Source organism: Lathamus discolor, chromosome 4, assembly GCF_037157495.1.
Source record: "Lathamus discolor isolate bLatDis1 chromosome 4, bLatDis1.hap1, whole genome shotgun sequence".
In the NCBI taxonomy this organism is placed as follows: Eukaryota; Metazoa; Chordata; class Aves; order Psittaciformes; family Psittacidae; genus Lathamus; species Lathamus discolor.
Genome location: NC_088887.1, coordinates 6,406,045 through 6,430,326, shown reverse-complemented (window position 1 = coordinate 6,430,326; position 24,282 = coordinate 6,406,045). Strand labels below are relative to the sequence as shown.

Below are 24,282 nucleotides of genomic sequence, written 5' to 3'. Positions count from 1 at the left end.
CCTCCAGGCTCTGGGAGAAAGCTCAATCGAGGTGATAAGAAAATGGCTATTTTGACATGTGAGCCTATGGAGTAGTTATTTCAGGCTTGGCCATGCCTTTTCCAGTCTTCTGATCAGAGGAATATATTAAAGAATGAAGCCTTGTGCTTTATTCTGCACAGGTGTGTTGGAAATTGTGTTTAATATGTGCCCATCTTTCGTATCCAAGTTTGTAGGATTAGCTGGTGTATGTGAATTAAAAATATGTATTAAATCTGAACAAATGTACAGTGCAGATGGAATAGGGCCTGTTCTGAGTTGCTTAAGATGGCCTAATTGATTATAATAAGGAATTTCTTAACTCCTGATTTGAATATGTTCACATGAATTGTTATTCTAGATGCCTACTAATAGTGTAGTTTTCAGGGATATTTTCCTTTTTCTTATAGAAATGCAGGGTGGCATCTTTATGGGACCAAGAATGCTTGATATGCGTGACCATTCGATTGATGTATTTGATCCTTGTGTGCAGCCACACCTGACATGGCTCTGTGTGTGCATGTGTGCAGATGTAGCCCATCGGTTTGTGTGTTTCGTGCCAAAGCGCTGTATGATTGTGAGCTTTCTGACAGATCAGGAATTCTCCTGTTTTTCTGCACTGAAATGTCTTCCACTGCGGTTGAAGACTTGAAGAGAGCGTTTGGCTCGGGGTCTGTAGCCTACCTTGTATCTGTATGATCAGTGTGCCTGCAGCATTCAAAAAACATGGGTTCAGTTAACCCATGTTAGCAGCATAAGGGCATATGTTTTATCAGGTCCAGCATTAACATTTATTAAGGATTCTTGATCTGTATGGAGAAAACCCATGGGTGACTCCATTTTAATTTACTGATTTACTTTATGTGCATGTGGAATAGGAAGCAGGTTTTGTTGATAAGTATTTCTGCAGGTAGCTGTCTAAACCAAGTGAGACCTAGACCTGTCATGCTCAGCAACCGTATTTATCTTATTCAAGCTTTACAGCTCGATTCTTGAAAGGTCGTTGATGCTCCTTTCCCTCCGTTTATGTGAGGTCAGAGACTAGACAGATGCTTGCCTGTAAAGAGGGTGCTAACTGATGCAGACTAACAAGTTTGCAAATATGATTCAATCCCAAGTGTATAACACCGAGGGAGAAACAAAGGCCGTATGCGATAACCCCCACAGTCGCTCTAGTCATGTGCTCCTGGTCCTTCTGCTGTCTGGAAAAAGATGTCAGAACAAAGCAAGAGAACCACGTACAAGGACTCTGTGGGAAATGCAGTTGAAATTTTCAGTTAATCCATCCATGCAAGACAGGCCACAAAGTTAACTTTTTTTTTTCCTTTTTTTTTTTCCTTTTGCTTTGTAAGAGAAAAAAAAATCTGGGAGTCAAAAACCGTTGCATTTGTCTGGTTCTCATGAATTCTTATGAATAGCATCTATGGAATGATGTAGCAAATTATCTAGTGCCAGTATTGAGTGCTTGGCGGGGGGTGGGGAAGATCACTTGTGTGGTGAACAAGGAGTTTGAGTTTGCTTGACTCTTTCATTTTGCTATATATTTACCAATACTTAGTTACATTCTGAGCACTTTCAAATGAAAGTTGGGACAAAAGAGTCCTTGTGAGGTTGGTGAAAATTGACGGATTGGTATCTTCTGAGTCTCTCATGCATCTTTAGTACCTTTTTCTTGGTACAAGTCTTCTCCAAGTCATCAGGGAACAAAACCTGACTTGTTTCATGCCAACCTTTTTGCTTTTATATGTAAGTCCAGAGTAGTGGTGAAATTAAATTATGAGGTCACGCTTTCTCTGGTGTCTCTGCAGCTAGTGCTGCTTCTGGCTGAGCACTGCAACAGTTACGTAGGAAGGATGGATCCAGGTGTGAGAAACAGATAGATAAAGTCTTGGAGGAAGGCTCACTGATCCTTGTGTTACCTGGGAGGAGCAGTACTAGAAGCATATGGTGATTGCTTTACTCTGAGGTATATGGGGGAGAGAGTAAGGATTTTTCATCTCTTCCCTTTATAATTTATTAGACTTAATTTATGAGACTTTGTTCTCAGAAGTTGGTAAGAAAGCTTGATCCTTGAATGAAAGGATGGGAGATAACCTGCAGCTGCTTTTGTTCTGGATGTTGGGAAAGATGACTTGTCATGCATGCTGCTCTCATTGCTCTATAATTGACATTACAAGGGTTTTAACATCTCTGCAAGAGTAGGAACCCTGTGGCCTTTTTGTATCTCTTTCAAGCATCAAGAGTACCTTCTGAAATGTGATTATTTTTCTTTTCTCTATTAATATTTCGGTGGTTTTGAAATCACTCCACCATTCTTTCCAGCCCACCATATGGATTTCTGCATTGACTGTATTCTCAAGTAGGTTATTCTTGGTCTGTGTTGCTGGGTTTGTAGGCTTCCAGTGCACACACAAAAAGTGCATGTACTCCTCATGTTGAGCCTGTCGCTCAAGAGGAGGGAGTTGAGCTTCCAGTTTTCCCCTTGCTGATACTATCAACCTGCTGCTTGTAGTATAAGAGAAGAGATATGAGCTTAAAGCTTTCTTTTATTCTTCACCTAGTTGTTGTTGCATTGCTTCCAGATGTACATTGTTTCCCAAGTGGGAAAAATTAACCTGAAATATAAAGGGTAGCCATGCAACACATGACCAAAAATATCTGTATAAAAATAGAAGTTTTGAAGTTTGCAGTTTGAGGATTTTCATCTAATGACTGTGGAATTGATTTTTTTTAACGTTTTTTTTTCTTTCCCCTTCCCTGAGCTTCTGGAAAATGAGTGTTTTCAAGTAACACCACATCCCTGTAGACAGCAGTACTTATTGTAACTGCAGCCAATTATCCTGTTGTCTGCCGTAAATAATGTCATGGCTGATGCTTGCCACGAAGAGGTTTTGCTCCATGTGTGAATGTCGTGGCTCTGTAAATGGTTATGCAGAATTTGTTCAGTTGGAGGGTGAGGAAGGCAATTTGATTTGCTTTAGCTAATTCTGGTGTTACGCGCATATTCTTAGTTGCAAAATCTAAAGGACAATCTTGTAATAATTCATTTTGGACTCTGGAAGAATGTTTCAGTGGTGCCAATGGTTTTTGTTAAAGTTTTTTTTTTTGTTTGTTTGTTTCTTCTTGAATTCACTGTTTTTTGTACTCTGTAATCTCCTGAAAGCACAATAGCTTGGTAAACCTATATTGCTGTTTATTGTTCACACATGGTTCTGTTGCTGGCGTTTGAGCGTGATGCTGCTTTTGTTACTGTAATGGCACTTTTAGAAGTGGTTCATAAAGGAATAAAGTCTGAGAGTTTACTGCTCTGCTGCTAACCACTGCACAAGCCAGGACATAAAAGTGGCTGATTTTTAGGTAGCATGTGACATCTAGGTGACAGTTTAATACACTGTGATGTCCATATAGGTGTGTGGAAGAACCTTGGGAAGAGGACACCCTGGCCAACTTCAGTGCGAAGGAATGAGCGGGGCTGTTGAAACTGGTGAAATGATTGAGATAATGCCACCTTCTGTTTCTCAACCCAGTTAGGGTAGGGCCCTATTGCTTTGATAGCAGTTTCTGCCTGGTTGGTTTCAGAAACTGGAAGCCGCCCATCCTGCTCTCCTTGCTGGAGAGAGGAAGAACGTTCCTTTCCAGAAGCCTGCTGCGTGGTCTGTGTCTGGCCGTCACTGATTCTAGCCCTGTGCAGCTCTGAGTGCTGCTGGGTGAGCAGCTTTCCTTGTGCCTAAACTTGAACAAACTGCGCTTCCGGGGTCAGCTAATGACCGCGTGTGCTACAGGGAGAAGTGTCTCGTGCTATAGAACCCCAAAGTCATCCTTGCGGTCTGAGAGGGAATAAACGAGCTGTCTGCTGTACTGAATTATAATGCTGACAAACTATTTTCTGTTTATTTGTGTCACTAGGGGTAGTTGAGCAGAAAAATAACGAATAAAAAAAGTGAGGCCTGCCAATGGAACCTGTCAAATGATAATTTCACTCATTATTCTGTTGTGTCCCTTATGTCTTATTTCCCTGGGTTGGTTGTTTATCCTCAACCTGTTCTTATTCCATTACTGTTCAGCATGCTTCCTCTTGCCTACAGTGCTTCCTGGAGATGACCCCCAGTGTAGTATCATTTGATTTACCTTTTGTGTTTCTTAGCAGTATTTAACTATCCTACTCACGTATTTACACAGTTGTAAATTACATGACGTAATGGAGCATATTCCTTGCGTGTATGCATCCTGGCTCTGGAAATTGTGGTACTGCTTTGTCTGTTAACTTGATAGGGTCTTGTAGGTATCACAAGGCAGTGGTGGTTTATGTACCGCATATTTTTTTTCTTGTGGGGGTTGAGGAAAGAAGTACTTCCTTGGCCTATATTACTGAAGGATTTTGCTTTACTGACCCAGGAGTTCTTTAATTTTGATCTATCTTTAAGCATTCATTACATAGAAAATAAAGGATTTTCCACAATATTGATGTCCAGTTTACTCATCACAGGTCTTCATAATGATACAAATCTGTGGGATATTGGCTATTGCTGTTCCCTCACCCCATGGTCTTTCTTGAACTGGATAAATGAGTGAAGATGATTCTGAAAGCCTATAGGGTATCTGTGTCTGCAAAAACCAGGCAGTTAAAGGTTTGTGCTGTGACCAACGGTAGCATTTTATGAAATGAATTAATGCTACACCCCTTAGTTATCTGAACACATTAGCTAAAATATGCAAGGTGGTTGGACAACATTTGCAGCCTTTTGGTTCAAGCTTTTGTGAGACTTTTTGTTTTGAATGACTTGATGAGTTCTATTTTCGATCAGAAGGTCTGTTGTCTTTGAGTTTCCAGAATTTTCTATAGACTTAAGACATTTTTCTGGAGTTCTTTCCCTTTTGTTTTTGTTAAAAAAAAAAAAAAGAAAAAAGAAAAAAAGAAAAAAGACATTAACTTTACTCTGAGGACTCTTTAGTCACCCATAGCTAGTGTGGGAAGTGCTAAAGTGGCTGTCTCTTGCAGAAGCTCTATGGCTGGTGGAGCTACTTGGCTGCTTTCTGAATTTAATGAGCATCAGATCAGAGCAGCCTTGAAAGATGAACAAAACTTTTAAAGTCAAGCAGCTCTGAAAAGGAGCTTATTGCAAGTTTAAATGCCTTGCAGAACAGCTCTCCTCATTTTTCTTTGACCCAAGTCCATATAAACCCCCAAATTTTGTCTTGTCAGCACTTCTTTCACTAAGCCGTGCTTTTAGATGCATTTTTGATGCTCACTTACGTATGTTGAAAAAAATGCTAATTACAGCTTTTACAAGATACTCCCTCAGACATAAAGGCTCAAGCCCATAGAGTGCTGTGTACAGGTCAGTCCCCCTCTCTTTAGAACTATGAACCCCCTTGGCACTTCTCATCTGACGGAGATTGTTGCTGGGCTGCTGCATACTGCCATGGGGGAGGTATAAGTTCGGAGATGTGTTGGTCTGTGTCACTTTATCTTTTTGAATTAAAGTGTAACCATATATTGAGTGCATTGCAGCAATCTGGTCTTAAGGTGAGAAAGGTGTGAGACACGGCAGCAAGATACACCCCTGTGAGAAATGGCTAACACATTATAGACATGCTCAGATGAGGTGTTCCTGGTCAGTGCTGCTCTGTCTCATTAAACAGAAGCTTAAAATGAAGCTCTACATGAGGCTTTAGCAAACTAGATTTTGGTAATGGCTATAGGTAGAAGAAATGCTCTCACTAAATCTTCAGGATCCCTCCTGCTCCTATTGGTACTGGCTTACCATGGCATAGAGAGAGGGTCAGTTATCTTGGTGTAACAGCACATGTGCAACTCAGTCCTGTATCCTCTAACAGTGCCGCTGTGTGGTGTCCTGTCTGTGCAGGAGGAGAGCTGAGGTGATTTCAACAGAAATCCATGTTGGAGACCTTACTGGAAGCATTTCTAGATCACTCTGAGAATTGTCAAAAATGTGGATGCCGGAAGTCAGACTGATATGCCTCCAGCAGAAGCGGACAGTGATTTTTTTTTTTTTCTCTTGTATGATCAATGCTATCAAAGAATCTTTTCATTAGGTGCTTCTGCCACAGTTGACTTGTCTCTTGTTCAGAAAAGGAAATAAAGCAAAGCTGTTCATTCTGTACTTTTATCTCTTGCAGACAGGAAGTAGATCTAAGCATTTAAGGGAATTTGTGTTCTCACCTAGTGTCTTGTAGTGGAAGAAAGTGGTAAGCTAGCTTGTCAATGTCAAGCGCTGTGCGCATTTTCTTTTTAAAGAAAAGGCATACAGGGCAGCAGCTCCTTCTGGAGGGATGACATCAGTCCTTGTCCAGAGTATTGCTACTTCTCCATAAAGGTGGACCCAATGTTTTCTGGCTGAGCCTTATCAGCTGAGGGGTTGTTAACTTGGTGTCTCTAATGCGATGGAGTAGTGAATTGATACTAACCTGGCTAAAGAGAGTTGCCAAGTATCTTCCATGTGATTATTTTCTCAATGATATGCAAGATTTCTGTGTCAGTAACATGGAGTCAGTTTAGCTGAAGGAACAGTGCTGGGGGGTTGCAGGGTGCCTGTCATAGGAAATTCACTTTAGCCTGCTTGTAGGTAAGAATTTAGAGCTAAGAAAAACACAGTTTTGTAACTTTGTGTTAGGCCTGAATTAGGGCCATGTATCTTGCTTTGTAGGTTACAATGACCAATGTAGGTATGTTGAAATTAGTGAATGACTGTTATACTGGTATTAGGTTGAGTTGAATTATTTAGAATAGCTGCTAGTATTTTTCACTTGTTTAGATAACCTTTGTTGATTTTATTTTTGAGTCTGGAAAGCATCTCTTAAACATCATATATCACAGGAATGTGTAGTTACATGGCTCAGCATGTCTTTTCAGGGATTTGGATGGATTTGAAGAAACCTATTAGTAGTCCAAATGCCTGAAGGTAGATGATCATAGTAAGAGCTGGTCAGAAGAGAAGGGAAGATGTTCCTGACTGATACCACTGGAAAAGTAATGCTGTAGAGGGTGTGTGGGACTGTGCTGCTGTGCATGCACGAACCTACGTGTTCATGTGTAGTGGCAAAATTTACCACAGGCTTTTGGATCAGAGCACTTAGAAGGAGAGAAGTTGAGTGTTGGCTCTGAAGTTACAACCAGAAGGGAAGCAGCAGCTGAATTTTTCCAACCAAGGCAGACTTCTTACAGCCGCAACTGTAGAACATCATCTCTTTTGACTTTTTTAATAGGAATGTAATTCTTGTCGGCTACAAGCCCTGTAGTTCAAAGAAGTAACTTTGCCAGGAATGCGGGCAATTCTTTAATTTTCAGACAGGCCAAAAATAGGCTGTGCAGAAAGATTAAAATGTGACTGTTGCTGCAAAGAAGAATGTGATTTTTCTTGCATTGTAGAAAGAGGAAAAACTACTTAGTCACAGTTGATAGTGCCAATCTGTTTGGTTTTCTTGATTCACGCCCTGTTGCAAACAGTTTCATAGAACCTATATTATTATATGGATCGCATCTCTCATGTGCTCCATTTGTTTTAAGTATCTATAAAAAAAATTAACATAGTGAATTGACCTGTGTGAGTGGGTTTCCTTGAGGAGGAAGGGGACACAAATTCATCAGCTTAAATAAGCAGAATATTTGGTTGTTGGCCAAATACACATGAATCATTTGGCACAAATCTGTGTCCCTGTGAATGAAGTCCATAGCCATAAATGAATTTCCCCACATTTGTGGGAGGTTGAGTATCAGCATCAGAAAGAATGCTTTGTGCCTTGCTGAGAGAATAAAAGCTTTCTGGCAAGGCATACTTTTGCAGGTGAGTAGATGTAAGGCTTCTGGAATGGTTTTTCTTTATATATACAATTGCTCAATTGAAACCTAAAGAAGTGGAAAATAATGTTATCCTTGAGAAGATCATATCTGTTGACCATTTCACTCCTAGTCTTGCAGTCTTACTCATGATTGTATGTGCTGGCTTGGGAGCCGTGGGTATGTGTAGTGTTGCAAGTTAAGGTGTTTTTTCCTGTGTTTTTCAGAGAATAGAGAAATCTCACTAATCAAATTTCAGTTTCAGAGACTGAAGTAGGTTCACAGAAATCGTAATTTTGGATTATGTGTTTCAGTAACCACAGTGGACTGAAGAGTTGATTTAAGTCTTGTGGAAATGCTTTAAAGGCTCATGGAAAGCTAGGTGTTTTTTTTTTTTCCCTATGTGCCTGATTTTGTTTTCAGGTGGATCAACTAGTGAATGCACTAGAGACAAAAGCATGAGGTTTGTGCGGAGTGGAAGAACTTCACTATTCCAGAATTTTTGGGCCTGAACTCCAGGTGGTGTTCTTCAGTGGGAGGGCAGGGAGAGCTTTCGTTGCAGCTCCCAGAAGGGAAGGTACTGCTGGCATTAGATTGAGCTCACCTCTGAGCTTGCTTTTCCTTGGTCAGTGCGGTAGGCATGAGTTAGTTGGGGGTTGAGTATAGATTATGGAAGTGACATGTGGATGGAAGTTGAGTATGTTTGTTGGACTCTTGGCATGTCTGAGTAATAAAGTTCACCAGGGAATTCTGAGTGTCATTCAGTTGGAGGGTGTTTTAGAAATGTAGTTGACTTCATAGACCCTACCTTGGTAGGGTAATGATACTACTAAATCTGCAAGTCTGTATTTCATGATAGACTCAATTTTGATGAACTGAAGCTTCTCTTTGGCTCTTTGGAGTTACTGGCTTTCGGTATCCGTGGAAGCTGACAAGGGCATTGCTGACAAGGGCATTGCTATGTGACAGCAAAAGAATAGTGGCACATATGAAATGCCTGTGGGATTTTGCAGACAGGTATAGATATTCATGAGGCAACAAACAATGGTTTCTGTGAGGTGTCAATGCTTTGGCTTTATGCAATAGCCCGTGGGTTATTTTTATTTAATAATACACTAGGTTATTTTTTCACTGGTAATGTTTCAGCAGTTCAGGATTGACTAAGTTTTTATTACAGTGGTCTGAGTCTAAAAGGGAGCAGTGCAGAGATCTTTATGCTATGTAGTAACTTTTCATAATTCTGATTCTTCAGCAGTGCTCATTGAGACAATTACGCTGCCTGCATTTAAAAAATCTGGTGGAAGCCTTTTTGATTTTATTCTTACCTGGTGCCATAATTACAGAATACACATTTTTTTCTGGAGTTAATTCAAAACAAGTAGTAGCTGCGAATACCTTTGAGTTTATTTGGACATTGGGGGTGTAGGGGTATGTGTGGCGTGTGTTTTATCAGGCTTTTTTTTTTATATATGGTGCTTGGGATGGTTGGTTTGGTTTATTTTTCTGAAGAGCAACTTGAATTGGGAAGGGGTTCCTGGCAGACAAGGACAAAATCAGTAGATCCCAGACGAGAGTAAGTCATGGTAAGTTGTCCTAGCAGCTTCTGTTACTCTACTACTTTTTACATGTATTTGTGAGTGGAGAGAGACACATAGATGGTGTCAGAAATACGATGGGGAGAGGAGGAGATGATGTAGGTTTCTGAGATCTGGAAGTTAAACCAAGACCATGTGTGAAGGCTTAGCTTTAGAGCTTCTGCTTTAAAGCCTTTACAGATTGCTTTAAAATGTTCTTAAATTAGCCAACTCTGGGTTGACCAATTACATTTCTGCAGCCCAAATTGTAATACTTCAACAATAATTGTTTTGTCAGAAACAGTGAACCTTTGTCATTTGACTTTACATGATGTATTCTGTGACTTGGGAATGTCCTGTCCCACTAACGTTAACATTTAATTTTGATGCTGCTAAGGGAGCCCTAAAAGAAGTGGTGTTGGAACCTATTGTGTGGTGTTCTATCACTCTAAATGCCTTTTTCCCTTTGAGTGTTGTGAAGATGAGAGAATTTTCTCCTGGTTGCAGATTGTTAGCCGGTTGTTAAATAACATACTGGTAAGGTAGGAAATGGTATTTCTGACTAGTACATTGTCAAGATTTTTGTGTGTATGTGGTTATAAAATTGAGGGGTTTTAAAACTTGCAAGAGTCTAGTGTTTGGGTAAAGACATATTTGCTATGCAACCTTAAGACTTTATTTTCATTCAAGAAGTGTTAAAGTTTTTGATGGAGGAGGAGGCTTGAGACGTGCTGAAGAGTTTTGCAAGTATTTGCAGCACTATTTAGTGAACCTGTAACAATGTGTACTGAACACTAGGATTCAATGCCCATAGTTTTTTTCAGGATATTATTGCACATCTTGTACATCTGGTGGTATGGGGGTTTTATTTGAAAGGAAATGGTAATCTCTTGACACTTTGACTAGGTGATTCAAGCATTACGTTGAACCATTCTTACTGTAGTGTTGGTATGACTAATACGGAGAAAGCATGAGGATATGATAATGCAGTTCATATTTCAAGCTAGGTTTCTGCTGATGTAGTATATACTCTCACAGGGATGCTGCAAACTTGGAACCTTTTCTTGTTCTAAATTTTGGGTAGGTCGATTTTGCGCCTTAGTAGTGTGTGAGTACAAAAGTACAAAACTTTCAGAGCTATTCATGGTATTCTTGTTTGAGCTTCTGGGAAGACTGGTAGCATGTAGATTTTAACTTGCGTATTGGCTGTTCACGCTTACTGTGCAGCCTGGTGTCTTTTGTACTGTGGTACTTTCACCTCTCCCAGCATTCTTGTGTACTGCTGTGTTTCTAGTGAAGTCCCAAAGTCGTGGTGCACTGGGCTTTGCTGGTGGATGGATTCATCTATGGGGGTGAGCAGCTCTCACCTTGTGCTTTGAAGGTATGCCTTGAGTCTGTGTGAATGATGCAAGTAATTCTTGGGGTGGGGAGAAGGGGGGGAAGAGAGAAAAAGGCTGGTAGTCCATTAAATTGTAGAACCAATTCAGGGTGTTTATGCAGTAAGGAGAACAAAGTATCAGCATGGAGGACTAGACTTTCCAGAAGACTGTTGTACGTAGTCCCATAGCAAAACCCTGTAATACCCTATAGAAGCAATTATTTTTGTCTGTAGTGTATTCAAAAGAGCTGTTATTTCTGAATAGAGAACAAAGGTGAGTTTTTCTAAAAATTCAGATAATGTCCAGGGTTTTGATAGTTAACAAAGAGGTGGAGAATTTGTCTGCGGATGAAGAGGAATAATGAGCTTTCATCTGACGCTGAAGAGAGCAGATGTTACTGAACTCCTGGAGATCTGTTTGTTGAAATCCCTTGTATTGCTCTGGGCATTTCTTGTGCTGTTTTACTTTGATTTCTCATGCTGGCTGTATTGCTATGAAGCCCATTCATAGTTAAAAAACACGCAGGAAGTCGGGTAGGGATTATTTGATCATTGCTGTTTCTTACTATTTTCTTCAACCCTACTTACAATTATTCTGTGTGTGGAATCAGCTCTGCCATGTTTATTACTAGTTTTGCACTTGTGTGGAAAGTCATTAAACGTTGAATACAAAACTGCCTCTAACACATTCTCCCATCTTTAAATGAAAATACAAAGATGTAATGCATTCTACCAGATTTGTAAATGATACATGAAGTGTTCTCTTTTGTAAAATGTACCTCTTTGGATGTCCTGAGATAAACTATGTGATGTGTAACTCTCCAAATGGTGTGAAAAATGGAGCCGAACTGTAGTGCCATATTGGAAGATGGGTGATGCGACTTATGAGTTGGTGGTGATGTTGGAAGTTCAAGAGTGTATTTTCTTCTGTAGAATGCAGGAATGCCGGTGCAGTTTTGAATCACTTCTGCTCTATCTTAGCATATTGTTAAGAAAAAAAAGTATTCCTTTGTGCTACTGAACGAGAAATAGCTGAAATCCTCTCGAAGTTACTCAAAACTGCCCTCTAAAAATACATGGTACTCAGATTCTTACAAAGTGACCCACCCTGCGACTGTTCGAAGAAAAAGATCTGTAGACCACATAACTGAAACCTCGTAAAAGGAGATCAGCCATGGAACATGCTGGTACCTGGAGTCAACAGTGTGGCATGCAAGTGCTTGTTTAAAACTCATCATCCACTAAAAACTTCAATTTGTAGTTTTAGGCAGTACTGTTAATATCTTCCTCCAGTAATCCAGTCACAGCATCGTTTCAGTTTTATGCAGCTGAGAGCTCTGTGTTCCTATAGACTGATGTATGGTCAAGATGCAGTGGTGGAGAGTGATGTAATTTATTGTAAGTTACTGAATGTGTTTAAAATATGACTTGTATATATAATTTAAGGCATGTATCTATGTATAACTCCTGTTAATTGCTTTGGTGTTATTCTTTGGGTGTTTGCTTATGGTTGCTCTCAAAGACAGGAAAATGGATGAGGCAGTGCCTTGATTTGACACTGTATGTCTGTTCTTACAAATGTCTATGCTAGTTTTCACAGTGTTAACTGTTTTGTATATCCTGGCAGAAACTTAGGCTTTTGTTTGTCTAAGAAGGGTCTGCAGCTTTTATAAAGTACGTGTGCCTTTGAAGTTAGCCAGGACTTGTGGTCATACTAGAAGGATAGGTCAAGGGGGTTCTGCTGAGTGGTAATAAGTTTCTTGCACCTGAACTGAGAGAACTTTCTCGACTTTCAGATTGCATTTCTATCGGAGGCAAAGCCAAGTCTTCTTGAGGACTAATGGACTACATTTATCCCTCCTACATTTCATCCCACTTAAGTACCATTGCTTTGTCAAGATGGTTTTGAACACATGCTCTTTAGTCCTTGGAGTGCCTCTGATGGGAATGCAATCCACAAGTCTAGGAAGTACTCAGATAGAGATGTATTAACAGGAATGGTATGTAAAATAAATAAGGTTAGGCAGTGTTCAAGGCCAGGTTGGATGAAGTCTTGGGTGACATGGTTTAGTGTGAGGTGTCCCTGCCCATGGCAGGGGGGTTGGAACTATGTGGTCTTAAGGTCCTTTCCAACCCAAACCACTCTATGATTCTCACTTCTTGCCATGCTAATAAGCCCAAGTTAAAGTGCTGCACCTAGTTTTGGTATTGTACTAGGAGAAGAATAGTTTCAGGCAAAGGGGAATGGTCAGAGATCTAGAAAATGTGCTCTAAGGGAAAGCTGAAAGCACTTTGGATGACTTCTTTTTAAGAGGAGACCAAATGTTCTTTAAATACATTAAAGATAGCTGGAAGGAAAAGGCTGAGCTGTTGTCCTCCCCACTGGAAATGAAACAATGTGTGGGCTTAAACTGCAGCAAATATGCTGTAAGTTAGTTGAGTCAACTTTTAAGAACAACAGGAGCACTGGGATGGATTAGGAAGTCTGTCAGATTTCCTATAGTGCCTGTTTTAAAAATGAAGTTTTCCAGGTAGTTTTTATATAGGAGTTTGGAGAGGTTTTAATTAAGACAGCCTGTTGTCCCTTATGGTATTATTTTCTGTCATTCTGGTTATTTCTGCATGGCCTTGTGATGAGTTTCAGTTATAGCTCACTAATTCTGTTCCTTCTCCCCTTGCGATTAAGTAGCTTCACGCTACTGGCAGCTCTCAGGCAGGTACTGGATATGAAGGTATCTGTGAAACTGGCCATAGCCTTAACACTGAAAGGCTAGATACGTTATCTTTTAGAGGTCAGTTAGCTACACCTGGGAATTTAGCACATGCAATGGCTTGTTCTAGCCTTGGCGTATAGGTCCAATTTTGGAAGAAACATAGAATAGTTTGGGTTGAAAGGGACCTTCAGATGTTATCTAGTACAACTCCCTTGCCATGAGCAGGGACATCCTCAACTGGATCAGGTTGCCCAGATCCCCGTCCAGCTTGGCTCTGAACGCTGCCAGGGATAGTGCATCTACCACCTCTCTGGACACACCTGTTCCAGTGTCTTCCCACCCTCATTGTACTGCAGTTGAGAACCACAGACTGTCTGGGGGGGATCTTTAGAGCTTGCTTCATGTGGGTCCTGAGAAGTACAATGCTTTTCTTCAGTTTTTGATCCTGTGGTTCTTACTTCAACACAAAAGAACTTAGCACAAGTGAAGAACTGCTCAGAGCTTCAAGCATAGTCCAGGACTAGCTGCAGTAGCTGTGTTGAGTACCGAGCTTATGATGGGGAGTGTCTGCCCAAAAGAACTTGCAGAATAAGTGAATTATTTTGGTATATAATGCCAGTGCATGAAGAATATTCACCCCTTAGTACGTGTCTGCTCACAGGAGTTGCTTTAGGATTTACTTAATAAATGGGCAAGTGTCTGAAGATTGTGTGTAGAAACCAGATATTACATAGAATATGAGCCAAGGAAGAATATAAATTCTTGGTCTTGTACATCTGTGGAATGGAGATAGAGAGATTATTTTCATTAGTGCCCTGGCTCAAAGGTCAAAGGTTTGATGTGGACCTTGAAAATCAAAGTATTGGCTTTCATAACTTCTTTATTTTTTTTTTAAGGGATTTTAAGTGAGTTATGCCTAGTATTTTGGCACACAAGTAAGAGGGATGTGCGAAACTTAAAGTCTAGAGTTCTCACATGAGAAACTCTAAAGATACTTTAGAGCGAAAATGATCATCTGTACTGGTACATGGTTCCCCATTTGGTGCAGAACCTTTGACTAAAACAAAACAGATGCTGCTTTTTCTGTGCCTCTCATAGTGACAGTCTTATTTAACTTGTGAGGTTACTGTGGAAGGCTAGAATCCTGATCTACCCTTATTACAACTAATTTTAAAATTATAATTTGATTTTGTCAAATTACCGGTGCCCTGCTTCCATATTCCAAGTGATTCTGAATATGCAAAGCTAGATGTCAGATTAATTTCTTTCCCTTCTAATCTGCTCAAATGAGAGAGAAGAAATGATAACCCTGACACTTTATGCCAAAGTCCTCCTAAGGTACAGTAGTAGTTCAGAATGCCTTTTATTTTTTCCCTTTTAAACCTTTGGGTGATGAAAGGATTAAGAGGCTCTGGCTGGAGACTTATGTATTTCATTTCTAGGCAGCACTTTGCTTAAGGCTTTGCTTAGTGTTTGCTCTGGCTTTGTCATGCACAAAATAGACCATCTCTTGGATGGCTTAGACTGTTGGGGCGTGTAGTTCTTTTTTTGTCTGCAGCTGTCATCATCTGAATGATGGAAGAGTTTACAACTTGGGTATTGTGGAAACTTGTGCCTCTTCCCTGTTGATAGCTGTGAGAGACTGGGGTGCTCCTGTTGACATTCTTCAGCTTCAGTGCTGTGATGGTGACAAGAAGTCAACAGAATAACCTGTCAGAAATCAGAACTGTCTGCTAGAAAAGGCAAGTTAGAGGCTAACCAATTGGTCTTTTTGGCTTATTGGAATCAGATTAGTGGAGTTTTCCGAAAATAGATAAGGCTTTAAAATAAATAATAATAACAATGGAAAAAACAATCCCTTCTTCCCTGTTCCTTCTCTTCCGTATTTGTAAAAACTTCACATGAAAAGACTCTTATGGTTTAAATTGTCACATCTCACTTTCTTGCTCGTTTATCATGGTTTTTGTGTATTTGTGCTTGAAACTGCATGGAACCACACGTCTGGAATGGAGTTATCGCTGGGAAATGTTGTGTTTGTTGTTTGTAATTCCAGAGTTTAGCTGATGTTTTACTCGCAGGGCTTGTGGAGTTTGGTTTTGGGGTTTTTTTGGTGGGTTTCAGTTTTATGCAGATATGTTTTACAAATAGATAAATGTTTTTAGAGGAAAAAGAGTAAGTGGAGTGGCAAACTTGAAAATAGGGTTGCGTTTTAAAAAAACCACACCGATGGTTGTGGATTAAAAAAAGAAAGCAATGATAACTTCAAGTTTCAGATCTTAACTAACATGTTAGATATGTTTGTTTGGTTTTTAATGTTTCATAGCTTTTTTTGATACTCGCTTTTGGAGCTCTTTAGAGGTGGTGGTAGAAGCATATGCAAATGGCCCAAGTTTCCAGATTTGGATTAAAACTGATGTGCAGATCAGTGCCTCCAGCTGGGAATGTTTTTAATGAAGCAGCTCTAATTAGTGAAGTCGTGCACCCAAAAGCAGTGCTTGCTTACAGGGGAGAAGAACAGTTGCTTTGGCTGTGAGTGAAGGAGTAATACATTATTGTACTTCTGCCAGTGGAAAGGGAGTATCAAATGTAAAGTCATTCAAGCAAATCTGAGTATCAGCAGTAATATTTATACTCTTCTTATTTTGGTGCATTTTGCCTTTTCTTAAAACTCTTTTAAAATGGGACAGATTCTTACTTTCACCAATATGATAGTACAGTAATGTACAAGAGTGCTTCAGTGGCCATGAATGCAGGTGTCTTAGAAATAGCGTTCTTTAATATGGAGAATTCCTATGTTGAAAACCTGTTGTCTGGAAGCGTGCATGGCCAAGGTTTTGTGTGAGGATGTTGGTGTGACTGGGATATCAGAACAATACAGCTGTCAACGTGGTAGGTGATTCTGGGTAGCGTACTCCAGTGAGGATGGGGAAATGAGCACAGAGTCATAGTTGCTGCTGTTGAGGTCACATGTAGAGGGTTGCATGCCTCGAGCTCCACAAAAGGGGAATTCAGTCTGAAGCACAAGCCAGGATTATCAGGGGAAAGGTGAACCTGGAAGTGAAACTGATGATAATTTGACTTCAGCAGAATAGTCAGAGAGGATGCTGATCTCTGTAAATACTTTGAAGGCAGAGTGAGCAAACATTAATTATTGCTTTTACTTCCCTCAAGTACAATGCTTATGTAAAAGCAAGGACACTGAAGTGATAAAATGATGTATTTTTCTGCTTTAATCTATTTTTCTCTTCTCCCCACCCAAAGAAAATGAGTCTTTTAGAATATCTTTTCTCAAGAAATGGTAAAACCTTAAAGACTTACCTTGATTGAGTACACAGTCAGGGCTGTGTACTATGTAATTTCCTTCAGTATGAGGAAATCGGACTTTGGGACCTAAGAGATCCTTCTCATTTTTCTACTTATTATTATAAGATATGTATGAGAGAAATTAATTCTGCTTATTATAAGATACATATATGAGAAGTTAAAGCTGAGAAGCTTTCATGATTTTAAACCCCGCTACCAACTAAACCCTCAAAAACCTAACTTCAGCCATGCTGAAGGGTATGTTCTGGCATATATGGAGACATCCTTTGTTGTGGCTTGAAGAGAAAGCCTTGGTTGCTCTCATGAAAGAACACTTGTGTGTCTTCATCCAGACCACTAAAGTGGCTGGAATAAAGCTGAAATGAATAAATAGAAGCATACTAATTTAGTTGTTCACAAACGTGTATGGAATGTTTTGTGGCTAGCAGTAACTAGAACAGCCATGTAGCTTTATCAGATGTTGAGCTGTCTTGACTTGCGTTGGGTTTAGGAACTTTGTGTGCGAGCAGACTTGTTTTCCAGTTTCTCTCCTCTTGAAGATTTGAGACTGGTACAAAAAAAGTATTTTGTCTGTGTGATAAACCCGCTTTTTTCCCTGAATGTTTTCCACAAGGAGAAGTTAAACTGTATTGAACTTGTCAGATTTGTCCAAGTTTTCCACCATTCTTTAAGAGGTATTAATATTTTTTGTTGTAGCCTTTAGCGTATTAGGAATACTCACAGACTATGTAGGGGATTCCCCTTCTCATTTTGAAGTCCATAACTACCGATGATCTGGTTGTAATCCAGGTTCAGGGACTGAATGAGTATTATGCAAGGAACTATGTCTCACGTGAAATTTAAATTGTTTTTAGCTGTCACCATTAGCGTAGCCTGCTTTGAAGTTGGATTATTTGATATTTAGACGGGAGTTGGATGTCAGATCTGACATGAGAGAATGTACTAGCTAGTACTGCACATTGAGATGTAGTGGAAACCAAGTTGATTTGAACATACTGTAGACCTTCTGAAACTTAAGGTACAATTAAATTACTGTGGAATTCATCTTGAGATGAATGGAATTATACTGTTAAAACAGTCTTCTGTAAGCCATCAGTATGACAGCCGTATTTATGTATAAATCTAGTACATTGGAGAAGAATGTGGGAAAACTATTTAAATTATATTTAGAGTTGCTTTTTATATATATAAAAAATATATATATTATTTATATATTTATATATATATATATATGGTGTATATATATATATACACACACCAGGGAAGTATATGTCAGGTTTTGTGTAGAGTACCCTTCAAATCGTAAGCCTTATAATGAAGGCAGCCAGACTAATTTCTACATGAGATCAACTTTAAGTGCAGTTTTACCTTCCTGTGCAGTTTTCTTTTTCTTTTTTTTTCATTTATTTTTATTTTATTATTTTTTTTCAATGTCTCTTTTTTTAGCGAAGCTGCTGTATTTTAGGTGTGGAGAGGAGTTCTTTCTCTGATGTTCTTGACCTCTTTTCTCAAAGGATTTTCTGAAGAAACAATAATGGCAGAGAAAACCTGGATTTAGTCAGCATGCCACACCGATTTCTACTTAGAAACTTTTGTTAGTTAATGACTGCTAGTGTTGAGTGTGGCTTGATAGTGGAAATTTGTTTCCTAGTGCTCCTGCAAGTGAGGAGGTTCAGCATCGTGTATACCGAAATAAGATCAGAAGAACTTCATTTTGTCAGGGAGTTAAATCTAAGCAATTAGGAACACATCAGTGTAGTTTGTGCTGTGTTTCCAAGCATAGGTAGCCTTGAGGAGATTTTATTTGGATCATGACTTTCTAAACTTTTCTTTATTTGAAGCCGTGTTGGACTTTCATCAAAGTGCATGAAAAGAATCTGCTTATCACGGGTTATTTATTCTTCATGTACTGTTGAGGTGTGCTAGTTCTTTTTAAAGTAAGTTCTCTTCTCCTTGCTGACTCTCCTGCCATGGTGGTTCTGCCTCAAACGTTTTGGCAAAACTCTTGTTTTTGTTTTGCTGTTGTGTTTTTGTTTTTGTTCCCCCTCCAGTTGACATTTCTGAACTGGATAAACACAGCTTTAAAGGAAATGACAAGGAATTTTCTTTGCATTGCTGTTATTATGTTCCTTCAGTAACATGGGACGTATTGTCCTTGGACAGTTGAGCTTCATGCCTTAACCAGTTTGGTGACAGTGGTGTTTGACGCCTCTTTCAGCAACAAGATCCTACAGGGTACTTCAGATAAATAGCATTGGGAAGACCTGCCGTCAGCACTGAACTCTTACTGAACACGTGTATCCATGAAATAGAAATAACATGCTTTCTTTTTCCTATCAAGCAGTCCAAAACGTGTGTGCACTTTGTAGCAGATAAAAAGAAACTGCAATATGTAAAAATGAAGTACCGTTTGAATATGCTCTTTGAGGGCGGTTCTTCTGCAGTTGGTTATTGTGAAGCTTTAACATAGCGGGCAGTGAAATTAATTGTATTTGCGGAGTAACTAGTTGGTTGTTTGGGGTAGCTTCCTCACTACTCCCTCACTATTTGGTAGCTTGATCACTTCAGGGATTAGAAGAAGCGCACTCAAGTCTTGGCACAACCCTTCAACAACTTCTTGAAAGCCAGGCAAGCCATGTCTTATGGCTATGAGGTGTCAGCCTCTTTCAGTGCTGTCACATGCATGCCATTTATAAACGGATGTAAACAGGCTCGAACTTCTAAACCCTAGCTTAAAGGCTTCTTTGTTGTGGTTTTTTATTTTTATTTTTCCATGAAAACCAAAATACTTACCCTTTTTGATGTAAAACCTTGAACTTGAGTATGAGTTAGTTCACCAAACATGCAGGTGGAATCTGAGGTGCTGAGACATGTAAGTTGCTGCATGCGCTGAGGGTGATATTCCACCTTGTAGAAAGGTCATAAAATAACCGCAGTTACAGGGAAGGTATAACACGTTGCATGTGAATTTTGCATGTGGCCAACCATGGCTCTCCTTGGTTTCCTCTAACCGCTAAGTACATTTTCTACTGGTGGGTCCAGAAAGAGGAATTGATGTTGTTTTACCTCTGTCTCTCTTGAACACGTGAATTCAAATTAAATATTCACCTGTGCTCTAGGAATAGAAATACTTATTTTGGCCTGACTTTTGTAAGCATGTTTGCTTTTTAATTACTATCAAAATGGGCTCTCCATCTGATTATATAAAAATCATAGTTAAATGTAAACTCTAATGTTATTGGTTGATAGTTTAAAATATTAGATGAACATTTTTGGTTTTGAATCATTTGCAGTAAGAACTAACTACTTTATCTCAGTTGGTAACTCAGCACATGGACTGTAAGTCCCTCTACCTTCACTTCTTGGCTTTCTTACTTCTCCATGTGTGTTCAAACTGCTCTGTTTTCCCTCCCCTCTTCTCCCAATACACACCCAAGTTACAGTTGTTATTTTTGGCTGTGATCCAGGGCTCAGAATTCTGTTGTTTTCCTAAAAAATAATTTTTTTCTTTCTATACAGAATTCCTTGAAATATAATGTGGCTGCCATCCATTGTTCTAGATGTAGGGCTGGTACTGTACTTAAATAGAAATGCTTGCTTTCAAAATGTCTCGTTTTCCTCTCTTCCCAAAGGAAGTACAGTTAGATTGCCGTCAGATGCTACATGTTGTACCTTGTGTTCTCCTTCATGTCAGACGTTAATTTACGGGAAAAAACAGTCATTTTGAAAGTCAGTAATTATCTACAGAGTCCCCTATAAAGAGATTTTTGTTTGAAATGTAGATGTCTAGATGATGGCCATAATTACTGCTCTGAGGGTGTGAAGGGTTTCAGGTCTTTCAGTGTGACTAGCAAAGAACACAAATATATTTAAACTCTATAAACTGTCTTGAAAAGCTAAGATAGTTGGGAACTCTGGCTGATGTGTGGTATTAGGCTTTTTGAGGGCTCTCAGAGGACTTCCTTGGTTTTGTGTGTGTAATATATCCACTTACAGATTCTCAGAACATGCAGTGTGCTTAGGGAAAGCCACTGTTAATTTGCTGAGGCAACACTAGTTTATTTGCACAGCAGAGGGGATGAATCCTTGCTTTAATGGTAAAAATTTGGCTGTATACTTAAATGTGTGGAATAACAAATGTTGTTCCTCTAAACTTTAAAAATATCTTCAGTATATTTAGCTTGTCCTTAGGCTGCTTTATTCCAGCAATAAACATGGTGAGTTTCTGTTATGTTTGGAACATTGAAATAATGCCATACTTAATTTTCTACTATGGAAAGAGGTGTTAAAGTATGGATTGCTTTTTAAGAGTTCTTTCTTGTGTTGTGGTAACAGCTCTAAAGATGTTGCCTCTGGAGTGTCAGAGTATTGCCCAATTTTCTGTGAGCCCTCTGTATAGCAACCTACATACCGAATCTAGTGGTTGATAAAATCTTGACTTCAAGTTTCTGCCTTGTTGACTCACTGTCTTGTGACTCAGATCTCTGTATGTGGAAGACTGAGGTCAAAACAAGGTAAAATATATAGCTTTTATTCTAAGAGTTGTCCTATAGCGTGACGAGTCTTTATTGCAGAATTTAGTTTTCATCTCTGCGGTTGCTGTACAGTAGCTGCAAGCCTTTGGATGATGCTTGAGTGTGCTGTTCGCTGCATGGAGTTGGTGGTAATGCTCTCTTTTGGCAGAAGTTAATGTTACTTCACTATGGTAATACATACTTCGAGGCTGAAAGTAGACTTCATAGAAGTCGGAAGCTGTGTATACAGCAAACTCCTTATTCATAAGTACTGGAAACTGGAATACTGGAAAGTATTGTCTCTTGAAGAGGCTCTGGTCCTGAATTCTTTAATTTTTACTTTTTTCAATATAAGCGTGCTTTGTTTCAGCAGTGACAGTGTTATTTTGGTTTGGTCAAGCCCTGCTACAGGCAGGACAAAAGTGGTTGGACTTGGGTATCTTTAGTCTAAACTAGTTGTTCCTGAATTTGGATTGCTAGATGGATTGGTCCGTGGTTGGCTGAGTACTGTACACTGGGGAGGTTCCAGCTCCAGCAAACCTCTGCATGGTGAATAATTTTTTGCCTTGTGGTGATAGTGGGAACCATTATCCAGTGTTCTCCCCAAGTTTGTGGTGTTGCGATAGCTTTGTACATATTTCAGCTTGATTTCACTTGGGGAATGGTGGAGTTTCAGCTTCCCTGCCTGAGCGTGTGCGTGCCTGATGAGGAAAAGACAGCAAGGTTGTCTGAGATGCTGTGTTTTGTACTGTGTTTCTCCCTGTGCCATGTGGTCTATGTTTTTTGTATTGTTTTGTTTCTAAATGATGTGACTTATCCCAACCCCAGGGCATGCTGAAGTTGTTACAACAGTCTATTTTAGAATTAAAGAGTTTAGGTGATGTTCTTTTATTTTTCCCTGCTTTAATTGACTTAAAGCTGCAGTGTGTTTGGTAAAACTGCATCTTTGTTTAAAAGCAGGTGTTGGTTCTGGTTTTGGTTTAGAATATTTTTTTTCCCCTCCATCTGTTGCCATGTGCTTCTATAAAACAGAAGATACAATTTTACCACCTTTTGGGGTGTTGAAGTTTCAAGTCCCTTGTTATTATTACAGTTTGCATTCTGTGACTGGCAGCCCTGTACATTGTCTTTAGCTGATGGAAACCATGGTGGTGTAGAAACCTACCTCTGTCCTTCTTTTCAGACACTTAATGATGATGTGCCATATATAGTAGGTTCTCCTGATAGAAGTCTTAGATATGATACAGTTACATGACTTAAATCAACTAAGACTTCGTTTTGATGTATCAATAAAAAGTTGTTCAACAATGTGTTTATGAAATGAATGATATGTTTAGGCAGTGTTCTGCTCAACTGTTGTGTCTTCCATCTGTGATTATTAAAGTCAACTTTTTCTTTGTGCTCAACCAGGGTCAATGCAGTGTCAAGGTATATTAAAGGCAAATTGTGCATACCTGATTTGAAGTAAGAATATCTATGTGTAATGTCTCACTTTAATCTTCTCCAATTTACTCTGCTGAGCCCTGTGTAGGTAAGGTGATTTTTGTATTGTGGTGATTTGTATTAGGGTGATTTTTGTATTGTGTTTTACTAGCTCAGATCACAGGTTGTGGTGTTACATAGCTGGTTATATATGTTATGGTGGGTAAAATGGAATTGGCCTTCATACAGGTTGCAAAGGAGCCTCACAAGCTGAGTGATCCAGAATGAAGGCATTCAGGGTAAATTATGCCCCATATACAGAGGTTTTCAAGCCATCAAGCTAATCTAAATTAGTATGGTAAATGAAATTACTGTGCCTAATGAAATAAGCCAGTGTTCAGTGCATGTTTTACTGGAAGTTAAAGACCAGCAAAGAATTGAAGGTGTTACCATGTATCCTGTTAACTTAAAACAATGAAGCCTTGTGTGGGATGGTTTAGTGTGAGGTGTCCCTGCCCATGGCAGGGGGGTTGGAACTGGATGATCTTGAGGTCCTTTCCAACCCTAACTATTCTATGATTCTAAAATATTGACATATTTCCCCCTCCCCCCTTTTTTTCCCTCAACCCTCTTCTCCCCTTTTCTGTCTTCAAATTACTACTAGGGATGGAGAAAAGGCACTATCTCATTAATGAACTGACATTCAGCTGTTAGCAAGTAGAGCTGTAGCTGGCTTGAATTGACCCTGACCGGTGACGTTAGCATGTGTGAGTGAGCTCATAGGCACCACCACGCACTTCTAAGAATGTGCCAGTGCGGAGTCATTCATCGTTCAGAGCCCTCTCTGTTGAATTTCACATCCTCCTACGAAATGTTTACAGGCAGGAGCAGCAGGGTAAGCAGACAGAAATAGAAAACTGGATTGTCAGTTCTGTAGGTCTTCAAGACTTTAATACATGTTGGCTTAGCTTTTGTATGCTTAAAGCAGCAGTCTGTTTTAAATGTAAAGGTTAGGAAGCTGTTCTGCTTGCTGTCCTCTTGATCAGAAGAAATAGGCTTTTCTTTATTTTTAAGATTTGTTGCTAAAGATTTCCTTCTCTCATTTACAGCTATTTCCCTTCTGGTGGTGTTCGGCAAGATTGTGTGTGAATGCTAATTTCCCAAGCTGTGTGTGGGTTGGTTCTTGCCTGTCTCTGAAGTATTTTACCCAGAAAAGCATGAGCATCGGTGGGTTAGCAACTCCTCTGTTGAAGCCTGTTAGATGGCAGTAGCATTAAGAAAATGAAAGCAGTCAGCCCTCAGCAGCTGAATTTTGAGTTCTTCATGGGGTTTAGAATTGAGGTAGTTTGATTGTGTCTCTCATTCGCATGGGTCTGCTTTAAGCTGTCACCAGGTTGTTGACAGTAATTTTTAAAAAACCAAAGATTATTACATGGTTTGGAAATAAATTCTCATGTTAGAGTTAAATTTATCTTGCATCTTTGGTCTCCAGAACCAGTATTCTGCCTGTTGATTGAAACTTTCGGGCCTTAGAACTTTA

At 39.5% G+C, this 24,282-nt stretch overlaps 1 protein-coding gene across 2 annotated transcripts in view; it reads left to right on the top strand.

Moving 5' to 3' along the window:
- GSK3B (glycogen synthase kinase 3 beta) overlaps positions 1 to 24,282 on the top strand; it is a 151,355-nt gene that overhangs the window by 1,992 nt on the left and 125,081 nt on the right. The window lies entirely within an intron of this gene.